We start from the raw sequence: 11522 nt of genomic DNA, 5'->3' as shown, positions 1-11522 counted from the left end.
CTAATGTTCAGCTTTTCTCTCAAGATACTTACACTCTGACGGGTATTCACATTGACATTACACATCCAACGGAGCATACTGGGTTCATTCCTTGCGAGCTTACGTATGTCCTCAGCAGTTACAGCCCATGTTTCACTGCCATGTAGCATGGCTGTTCGTACGCATGCGTCATACAGTCTGCCTTTTACTCTGAGTGAGAGTCCCTTTGTCGCCAGCAGGGGTAAGAGCTCTCTAAACTTTGCCCAGGCTATTCTTATTCTAGCAGCTACACTTTCAGCGCACCCACCCCCACTACTAACTTGGTCGCCCAGATAGCGGAAGCTACACACATATGTACATACTTACATCTACATGTATATATATATATATGCATATCAGAGTACAGGACGTTAGAACAATGAACTACAGACAACGGAACGAACACATAGGAAAACGGAAAGCCACTTGGAATATTCCTTCATCAGCTGCCTCTATTCTAATCTGACGTTTCGAAGATAATATATATATTGATAGGAAGGACAACAAAAGAAAGAAAGAGACCTCGATATTATGTAAATAGAGGAATTTATCTGTAAAAATATGTGACACTTATTCGGTAGCCATGATAAAACTCCGAGTTTCAGATGCTGGGGTGGGAGCCCACGCCAACATCTCTTCAGTTATCCGGCCATTGAAAATTCCTGTGAAAAATGGGGTCATTTTTCAAAGGATATTCAGTTACAGAAAAACATGTAACGGTAAGGACCTGGCAAGGAGACAAAGATAAGGGACGAACTGCCAAAATATCAATTTTTAAAAATGAAAAATAAGAGATTTTTGGAAGACATCAGTCACATGGCCACATAAAGTCTATATTCTTTAATAAACGACATTTTGGTATATGCTCTATTAGATAATTTTTTCCATTCTATTATTTCAAGAATGTCAGAACTCTTCAAAAGAAACCAATAAGAACTGTCATATTGGTGTCTACTGAAGAATTTTAACATCCTTAGAATAGACGGATTTATCTTAGAATACTGAAGCAAGTTGGTGTTGAGCTTCAGGTTAACTCCAGTTGAGTAAACATATGATCAAAAACAATCTAGTTGTGACCATCCTGTCCTTCAGAAATATCAAGGATTACATTGTATGATGTCCTTTCCCTTTTTAAAAAATATGGTGTGTGATTTGAGGAAGATTTGGTTATTATTTTTCATTGATCAAACAACTACACAGTTGTATAGTCTATTACACGGAAAGACAGGTAGTTCCTTGTTTCATGAATGTTGGGATTACATATGACAAATGCATAGCTCCATATTCTATCACATGGACAGGGTGCTAATTTTCTGTAGGTAAATTGTCCCAGCTAAGACAAAGTAGTAGACTTCAAGTATCAATGTTGAGTGAGGAACATGAAAAATCCTTACTGACTGAGCTGATGGCCCTAAAACAGCAAAGTTTGGTTAAAAATATTTAATTTTCTTTTATAAACCTGTTTTTGGAATGTTGCATGTTTTTTAGTTTTAGGTAAATGCTTATCAATAAGCTTTTTTCACATGACAATATAGGGAGAATTTTGTTTTGTTTTATTTATTTTTGAAGTGTACCACATGTCACTTAAAAGCTGCAGCATTTTGCCACTGACATGCATATCAAATATCTGCAATCCCTGCTCTAAAACATATCAGCTTGAAAATCTTTGAAAAGCAACTGTCTCTTCATTGCATTGTTGATTAGTTACTGCATACAGCCAAAATGCATTTCCATAGCTTTGCATCAATCTCAGCAGCTGCTCCTTGTTGTAGTACAGAGAGGGGGATGAAGGTGGCATAACAGTTCCACATACCCATTTAGTATTGGTTATAAGCCAATAGTCTATAAATATAGTGATAGGTTAGGACATGGTGACCTAGGTCATGGTAACAACAACCACTGTCAGGCTTGTCATAACACTACACCCTAACTTTTTTGCCAATGGGACAAAAAACGAATAAGATCAGTTAAATCAATTACTGTCCTATCAAGGAACAAACGAACCTCTTGCTTTTGTTGGTGAGAGGCATACAAAATAAACAATTTCAAAATAGAAGAGCTTTTTCTTCCTTACAACAATTAACAAATGACCTCTGGGACTTTCTTGACAAGTATATAATGTCATGGAATTTCTGTAGAAGAATTCAAAAGTGGTGCGTGTCCTGTTGCCATCTTTTGCCTAAGGTTAAATAGTTATATAAACTACACAAGCATTTTTCTGTGTTCATCTTATGGAGCAACTTAACTAAGGCAAAAGTGCAATAAAATAAAATACATTTTTCTAAACAAAGACAATTTCATAAGCACTCTAAATTAAAAAAGTACAGTGTGTAATTAATGTGATACAACTAGGCATGTAAATAGTATATCAAAAGAAAGTCAGAAAGTCAAGCTAGTATCCTGAGGTTAAAAATTTAAGAAAGTACATTCTGAAAATGTGTGGAGTGAATGAAATTTCCAGTTCTGGTAATTTTGTAAGCTAATGAAAGACGTGAGCTAGTGATGACAACAAGGGAGCCTTTATTCCTCTTCTGCACCCAAGGGACAGCGAGCGTAGTATGGGAGAACTGTTTGCATAAAGAAAATCAGACAGACTGACGGAGAGAAGGGAAGAGAGGGAGAAAGAAGGGTTGTTGGAGAAGGAAGTTAAAATCTAAAATACCCAGAGACAAGAATGATGAGAAAGGAGGAGGAGGGAGAGAGAAGGCAAATTTGGAAAATGAAAGTTAGTACATACTATGTATATAGATGTTTTTCCCCATCTCCCTCAGCACTATTTTCAATCCAACGATATATTGGTAAAACAAAAGTGAGTAGAAACAAGAAAGGAGAATTTGAAAGTTCAATAGTCATAACCATGCTCTCTCCTACCTCCATTTATAGACAAGGTGGAGGGAAAGGAGCAAAAGATAGGGAAAATGTATTATTCCTGAGCTGTATCTAACAAAAGCTTTGACGTTTTTCTATTGTTGAAAGTTTCTGCTCTTCTCTCCTTCACCACTCTCCATGGCTCTCACCAAACCAACAGAGTCAGACAGAAGAGAAGTACAGAGAGAGTGGGGGACAGAGATTATAAGATGATAGTGTAGCAGGTCTGGAGAAGAATAAAAACCAAAATTCGAGGAAATATTGATGATTCTGCCTCCTGGAAAAACAGTTAAATAAGCTAACCTATACTTAGTTGCCTGACAATGGAAATAAAGGCCATATATCACACCCAACCCTCTCAAAAGTTTGACTCATTGACTACTGAAGTCCTAGACACGCTATGTCTGGAAAATTAAAATGATGGGATGGTCGAACTGACCTGGGACTGAATAATCCACGAACCAACCATAGACCTGGGCTAAAAATAGCAACCAAATCTCTCCACCTCATACCTAATTGTACCTTACTGCGTTTAAAACAAAAGGAAGGCTACATTGAATAGTATATGGTCATGGTCAGAACGACTTTTTTTTTATCATAAATCTTTTGGATTGGGGTTGACCTGGGACAAAACAACAGTAACAATCAATACCAACAGCAATTTGTAAAGTTTAAACGTTGAGATAAGGTACGTTTTAAAGAAACGAAATGTATGCAGGAGAAAGTTTGTTAAATGTTGTTGGCCCTAACTGAAGTTGAATGATGCTTGGGTAGGTAGGTAGGGTTAGATCTATAGGAGGGCAAAAGGTTTGAGACGGTGAGGCAAACAAACGACCATTTTGTGGGGAGGGAAGAGTAAAACGATGTAGATTTTGTTAGAAGTGTTGTTTTCTCTTTTATGCCCCACTTCTACACTTCTGCTTTAAAGGTCAAAGTCGGGAATGAAAAGAAAAAGGGTGACTTTAATTTATTCTGCCAGAGGTGAAGGAAATCGAGAACGAAGTTAAGAAAAGTGGAAGGAGACGTGGAGGGAGGAACAGCAAAAAACGAAGATGATGTAAGGACTCCATAAGTTATTATTTTTTTTTATTGAAGAATAGCAGTGGGCAAGGGAGACGTGTATGGTGGGGGAGTAAGTAATGTGACGGTTGAAAGAAAAAAGGAAAAGAACATTTACACATACACACACAAGAACAACGACTTTATTCTGTGATCAGTTATATACAGCAGAAATACGTGGGAAGTAACTATGGGGAGAAGGAGAAGAGAGAGAGGGTGGATATCGTCAGAGATATGTTGATAGGAAGATAAACAACAATACGCCATTATACTATATTCGAAAAGCCCCCTGCTCCCTTCTGCCCGCCGAACTCGACTCGATTCCCGTCGCTGCCCATTTCACTTCATTTAGGTCGTCGCGATGTCCGCAAACAAAGCAAGTAGATCAAAGTGGGAGCTTTTACGCGGTCATTTGACCTGCTAGAAATGGCAGCCAAATATCCCTTAAATCAGATGTATTGACACAAAGGTTAAGAACTGACCGCATCTCACTTCCCCCAAAGAAAAGACGAAGCGATCACGACTGGATTGCTTTTGATTAGTAGCAGTCATCGGTCATAGTTGACTTGGGGCTAAATAGCAGCAAGTAAATCACGTTACTTCCACCACCGATGAGCCGTATAAAATCGGAGACTTTATAACTTTGCAACAAATCATGTTGTGATGAACTAGATGTGAACCCTGAAGGTTACTCAATCTACTGGAAATAGCAGCCAAACCTCCCTTAAATCGAACCCTATCGAGCAGACCTATGATTAAAGGCATTTGAGCCGTTACCACCCCATTTTTCCGTATGTGCGGGCAACTTGAACCCATATTATCTCACATGTCCTTTTCTCAGAGAGATTTGGTTGCTATTTCTAGGCGATCAAGCAATCTCGTAGAGGCGACCTCGATGCAGAATCGGTAGAGCGTACGTCGAAATGCTTTGCAACATTCGGTTACAGTTCTTTACGTTCTGAGTTCTAATCTCACCGCGGACAACTTTGCCTTTCATCCCTACCGAATTAAATAAAGCCCAATCAAACAGTATGCGAATGAAATTATAAAAGTAAACAGCTTTTGTGCTATTGTTTGAAAGCATGTGAATGGCAGAGTCAGTAAAGCGTCGACTAAAATAAATGTAGTGTAGTAAACTTAGATAATTTGTTGCTCTGTGGTCTGTGGGTTCGAATCCTGCCAAAGTCCACTTTGTCTTTCATTCTTCCAGATGTCTATTAAAATAAGTAGTCATACATTATGATTAAGTCGATTATATTACCCCCAGTCCTGATCAAACAGCTTCCATGGTCGAAAGTTTAGCCGTGACCACCTTGTCTTATTTTCGAATATTTTCCTTGAATCTAGGATCCCATAACATGCTTTCATTTTTGAAAACAATATTGGTTTGAGGGAAACTTGGTCATTATTTCTTGCAGCTTTCCCATTATGGTAGTGAGCGGGTAAAATGTTATTGAATATGTTAATTTTTAAGTCGATATGGTCGATTCTGAGGCTGACTTGGCTGTTATTTCTAGCAAGACTCATTTGAAACTTTCCTGCTGCTGTTTAGAATGTGTGTGTTTTTGTGTGCGAGGGTAAAATTCGATTTTTAATACATGCAAGCGCAGTCTGGCGCCTATTTTAACAGGCGACTAGTGTTGTGGCGGCGACAGACTGACAATACGAGGTTAATGGCACATGTGCCAAGAATAGACGAAGGAGTGGCGGGAGATATGTATATATATATATATATATATATATATATATATATATATATATATATATATATATATATATATATATATATATATATATACACACAAGCACACAGTCTGTGTGTGTGTGTGTGAGAGAGAGAGAAAGAGCAAGGCAGCTGTGGTGGGAGAAAACTATATTGACCAATATGAGCTGAAATCAATCAATGACAGCAAGGAACAATCTAGAATATATATATATACACACACACATACGTTTTAACATTTTTTCTTTCTCATTTATACCCTTTTTTTATTATCATCATCATCATCATAAACACTATCGCAGAAACACCATAGGAGTGTTGAGAGACCTAATATTGAAACTAGTGTGTGGATGACCACATGTATTTGCATGTGGTGTGTGCATACTCGGTTTCCATTGATCACGCACGCACACGCATACATTACACTATGAGGTGCCTCTTACCCGGTCCATCGACCAGCTAGAGGTAACAGCCTAATCTACCTCAAACTATACTTTGGACAATAATCGTTGATACAGAAAAGAAAAAAAAAAGACTGGGTAGCCGCAGTTAGAATACCTTTGCTCAAATATAATCTACTCGATCATAGCTGACCTGAATGCTAAATAGCACGCATAGCATACATACAAAACTAGATCACATCGACACCACACTAAACATCAACCGTGTGTGTGTATGTAAGAGTGTCTATATATTACATACGTAATTGGTGCACACATTTTAAAATACTACAAGCAGATGTATACACCCTCTCTCGCTTTATACACACACAGAGACGTGCGGGTGTGTAACACACACAGAAGTATCCAGCAGATGTTATTTTAGCCCAGTGTCTGGGCCATCTTTCGTTTTGACTTGCAGAAATGTCATTGTTAATCGAGGATGACCGTCTGGGCCATCTTTCGTTTTGACTTGCAGCACAAGCATAACCAAATTATTCAAGCTATATGACCTCTCTCTTATCTCTTTCTCTTTTCTTTTTTGTAAAAAAAAATAATAATAATAACACCACGTACTCATTACACAATATTATCCAATATGTCCTTTGTTAAAACACGATTCGAGGGAAATATGGCTGTTATTTCTAGCAGATCGAGCAACCACGTAGAAGACCCCGACGATGGTTCAAAAACAGTGGTTGCCGCTTAGTGCCACCTAGCTCAACTCTAATTAAACAATATGTGATCTAAGAACACTCTAGCCATGATCATTCCATGTTTTTTTTTTTTTTTTTTTTTTTTTTTTTTTCAGGAATATGTAAAACTATATGCCCATCTATGTGTCCTTCACGTTTCGAGGGAGATCTGACTGTTGTTGATGAGAGAGAGCGTCCATCTAGAGGTTTCCTAAGTCGAGTAAAATGTCAAGGCTGAAAACGTATCAATGGGCAGAAATATATAATAAATATTATGTAGTCAACCAGCCGTAGACGATCAAATAAATGTATGACTGTTAGAATGTCACAATCACTGTTTTGGAGTCTACACAGCCAGAAAAAATACAATACATACCACACAACTACTACTACTACTACTACTACTACTACTACTACTACCACCACCACTGACAAAGCCTCTGCTTTGGTACACGACCTGCTAGAAATAGCAACCAAATCCCTCTCGAGTTAAACTAAACCACTTTAGCATCGGATAGTGAATATAGTCCTAGACAGATGTACTGAATCTGAATGAAATAGCAATTACTACTACTGCCGCAATTACTTTCAAACCAACAAACCACGAACACTACAACATTTCTCCTACCACTATCAACAACAATGCGACGATCTCCACCACAGCTGCAATCATGACCGTCACCACTGCCACCAAAACTATCAGCCAACACTACATTTCTCTATAAAGACAGTCTTTATATACAGAAATGAGGTTAGACAAACTATATCAACAACGATAACCTTTCCACCTATAAATTTAACCACTCCCTTCCACTATCAAGACCACCACCACCAACACCACCACCACCATCACAGTACATACCCATAGGCGACTGGAATCTAATTGAAACCATTCTATCTACATACACAACCGCCACTATCACTATTATCACAGCCGCCTTTACTTCCAGCGATGATGATAATTTATAATCAAGGTTCCACTTTCAGTCAGAATGCTCCTGGCAGAGATGGTCATAACATTTGTCTGCTAAGTCCACTTTTTTTTGGAAGGAGGGATGATCTATCGCATGTCTGTCGGCGACTTTTCTGTGTGTTGTGATGATGGTGTATAGCCCCAGATTAGTTTTTGTCGAGCGCACCTATGATAAAAGATCTTTTCAGCCGTAACCACTGCGTTTTTGAACGTTTTAATGCATTACAGAAACTACTTTTCCTAATGTGTCCTTATTTGACAGCTATTTCTTCTAGCAAGTCGAGCCATGTTGGGGAGTTTGGTGTGTGTGTGTGTGTGTGTGTGTGTGACGTTGTGTTAATTAAGTATACGTCTATGTATGTTTTCACGGAGTTTCAATAGAGTTATCAATAGAAAAGAGTGACAATTGGGTAGGTAGTCTGTCAGCTATAGTATATAAAGATATAAAGTACATGAGTATTTTCTATAACAGTATCTCACTAAAAGATATTTTATTATTGAACACCTGGATCCAATTACTGAGAAATCAGACTTTTACAATAAGTCACCTGAAAATATTAAACTTTTACCTTTTGTTTTCGCTTTAAAGCAATTTCTCACGCTTATGACGTGATACAAACATTGTGTATGAATGATCTGGTGGATTCGCTATGTGAAGTAGTGTTTAGGGTATATATGTTAATGTATGTTAAAGTGTGTATGTGTTAGCGAAGTAGCTATCTCTGCCATATGTGTATGCGTCGGTTAGTTTGGATGTGTGCAGTGTATTTATGTACACGCCGAATAGTTCGACTGAGTCAGTGAAAGAGACTACGTGGGCGCACAACATGCTAAAAAGTAACAGCCAAATCTCCTTCAAATTGCACCTTACTGCCGTCTTTAAAAAGGAAATACATTTGATGACGTAAATCTGAATAAAGGACGGGGGTGATCGCGGATAGAATGCCTCTAATCAAAGGTCTACTCGATTAGGTTTGACCTAGGGCTAAACAACATCAATAGACATACAGTAAAGCGAGATTGGAGCAGAAGAGTTGTATAATGTAGGTAGATTATGTTGGACAGAGAGAGAGAGAGAGTGACATTGATGGGGAGGGCAGATTTGGCTACTGAAGTACGTCCAACAACCAGAGCTTTTATTAGAACCGCTACATCAACGAAGACTTGGTCTTGGGGTTCGATTGTGCCAATTTCCTGTTCAACAGAAAACTCAATTGTAGTAGCCAGATGGAAAAGACACTGCGAGTGCGAGGAGTTAGCAGTATCAACCAATCAAAATGTACCTGAATCGAGGGCAAAAAGACAATGAACACACACATACCAAGCATGTTGAGCAAAATGACATAAATACACACACATAGTTTCTTATATTTCTAGTCATATCTTCTTCAAATCACACACTATCCTCCGAAAATGGAATGGTCACGATTGAAATGCCACTGATCAAGATTGTCTTAGGACCAAAAAATAACCACCAACGAGGTAGCCGCTAGAAACCGCAGTTAAAACTCTCCCGAATTACGCCCTATCATCTTAAACATGAAGAACACATTGAATAATGTAATCCTAAATGTACTCGTGATCGGAATACGTTTGATCATAGGGTTGCTCGATCAGAATTGACCTGCGGCTAATCAACAACGTTAGTATTCATGTGATAATATAATGGGATAGGCAAGGTTGGGGGGTGGGGCATGTCGTTCATCGTAGGTAGATTCCACAAATTAGTTGTCTGTGATTAGTCAAAAAGAAAGATTCAGATAAAAAGTGACAGAGTCGAACTAAATCAGTTTACAGTATTTAATTTCATTACTTTCCGAGATCGAATCTCGGTGGCCGACTTTGCTTTCATGTCCCCTAAGGATGAAGAAATAAATATCAGGTGCGTACGTACACAATTCAACTCCAGTTTTGTGGATGAATAAGGTGTAGAGATTATTGTACCAATGTTTGAAATCGGGCTTAATCTGTTATCATGATTCCATTCGTAGTGAATTTATAGGATTTACAGTATTATTTAAAGTACCCCAGTACTTCAGAGGTACTTTATTTGATCAACACCAAGAAAGATGAAAGGCAAAGTTGACTTCGGCGGGATTTGAACTAAGAACGTGAAGGGGGTTTAACTCGATACAAAAGGGTTTCCACAAGTAGCCCTCGGAGGTTTACCCCCCATCTTATCTTTGTTATATACTTACCTTTTAGACTTTTTTTCGCGTAATTCCACGCAGTATCGTCTTGTACCGCACCCAATGTTTTTTCTCAATCATAAAGGATAGTAGTCAATGAAGAAATCATCATCATTAATACAATAATTATGAACATCAAGGCGGAACCGTAAGAAGGTCGGACAAAATGATTTGCTGTATTTAGTTACTTTTTACAATCTGAGTTCACATTCTGCCGAGGCCAACTTTGCCTTTCATCCCTCTAGGGTCGATAAAATATAAAGTACCAATCTAATACCTGTAGGTTAATGGTATCGACTTACACCCTCCCCTCAAAATCATGCCTTGTGCCTAAATCAGCAAGCATCATTAAAGGCCACAGACTGACAGAAGCGTTAGAACGTCGGGGGAAAATGCTCTGCTGCATTCTTTATGTTCTGAGTTCGAATCCCGTTGAAGTCAACTTCGATTTTCATCCCTCTGGGGTCGATATTATAGAGTAACAGCCAAGTACTGAGGTCGATGGTACTAACTACTCTCCATCTACTCAAAATTGCTGGCCTTGTGCCTAAATAAATAAATAAAAAAATTCAACATTCTTCCAGCTCTTTTACGATCCGAGTTCAAATACCACCGAGGTTTACTTTGCCTGTCATCCTTTCGCGATCGATGAAATAAGTACCAGTTAAGTACTAGAATGGAAGCAGTGAAAGCGATTAACTCCTTTAAAATCGCTAGCAGCGTGTTACAATTAGAAACAATTATTATCATTATTATAGAATGGCAAGCTGGCTGGAGCGTTAGCATGTGGAGCAAAAATGCTTAGCGGCATTTCGTCCGTCTCTACGTCCCGAGTTCAAATTCCGTCGAGGTCAACTTTACCTTTCATCCTTTCGGGGTTGATAAACTAAGTACCAGTGAAACACTGGGTCGATGTAATCGACTAGTCCCCTCCTCCAAAATGTGCCTTTAGTAGAAAGGATTATTATTTAGGGTAGTCGACCGGTAGAATCGTTAGAGCGACAGACAAAATGCTGTAGTATTTATTTATCTTGGTTCTTTACATGCCGAGTTCAAATTTCACCGAAGTCAAGCTCTGTGGTTATCAAAACCAAGTTCAGATCCCCGCTAGACCAACTTCACTTCACCTTTCATCCTTACAAGTTGGTGGGAGGGGATATATATAATCCGTCGCCTTGTCCTCTTTGTCTGTCGGTCTGTCATGTTATCAATCATTATTACAAATGTAGCAGCGAGGGGTGGGGAATACACTGATCGAATAAAGCATTCGACGACAAAAGTAAATACTACCCGCCCTTACAAAAAAAAAAAAAACATTAATAACAATTCATTAATTACTCAAACACATTTAATTAACGGAATCAATAGTAATAATAATATTAAAAAAAACAAAAAACAAGAAAAGTGTGTATGTGAATGACTCCTCACCTTCTGAAGAAAAAGAAATAGTTCTATGTATAGTATGTCTCCTACGACAGCGTTGATAAACGGTTCCAATTTGGTAAAATCCCTCCTGGCTGCGCTGGGCCGGCACTCCACTGGTAAACATCAATAACA

The 11522-nt window shown here is 38.5% G+C and overlaps 1 protein-coding gene across 1 annotated transcript in view; it reads right to left on the bottom strand.

The window, feature by feature from the left end:
• The window catches only part of LOC106879415 (neuroglian), a 142010-nt gene extending 130488 nt beyond the window's left edge, over nt 1–11522 (bottom strand). The window contains exon 1 of the mRNA XM_014928971.2: nt 11394–11522. The gene's annotated coding sequence lies outside the window, so the exon portion shown is untranslated. The remainder of the gene's footprint in view (nt 1–11393) is intronic.

This window comes from Octopus bimaculoides, chromosome 4 (genome assembly GCF_001194135.2).
Source record: "Octopus bimaculoides isolate UCB-OBI-ISO-001 chromosome 4, ASM119413v2, whole genome shotgun sequence".
NCBI classification, from domain to species: domain Eukaryota; kingdom Metazoa; phylum Mollusca; class Cephalopoda; order Octopoda; family Octopodidae; genus Octopus; species Octopus bimaculoides.
This window is presented reverse-complemented; position numbering and strand designations above follow the sequence as displayed.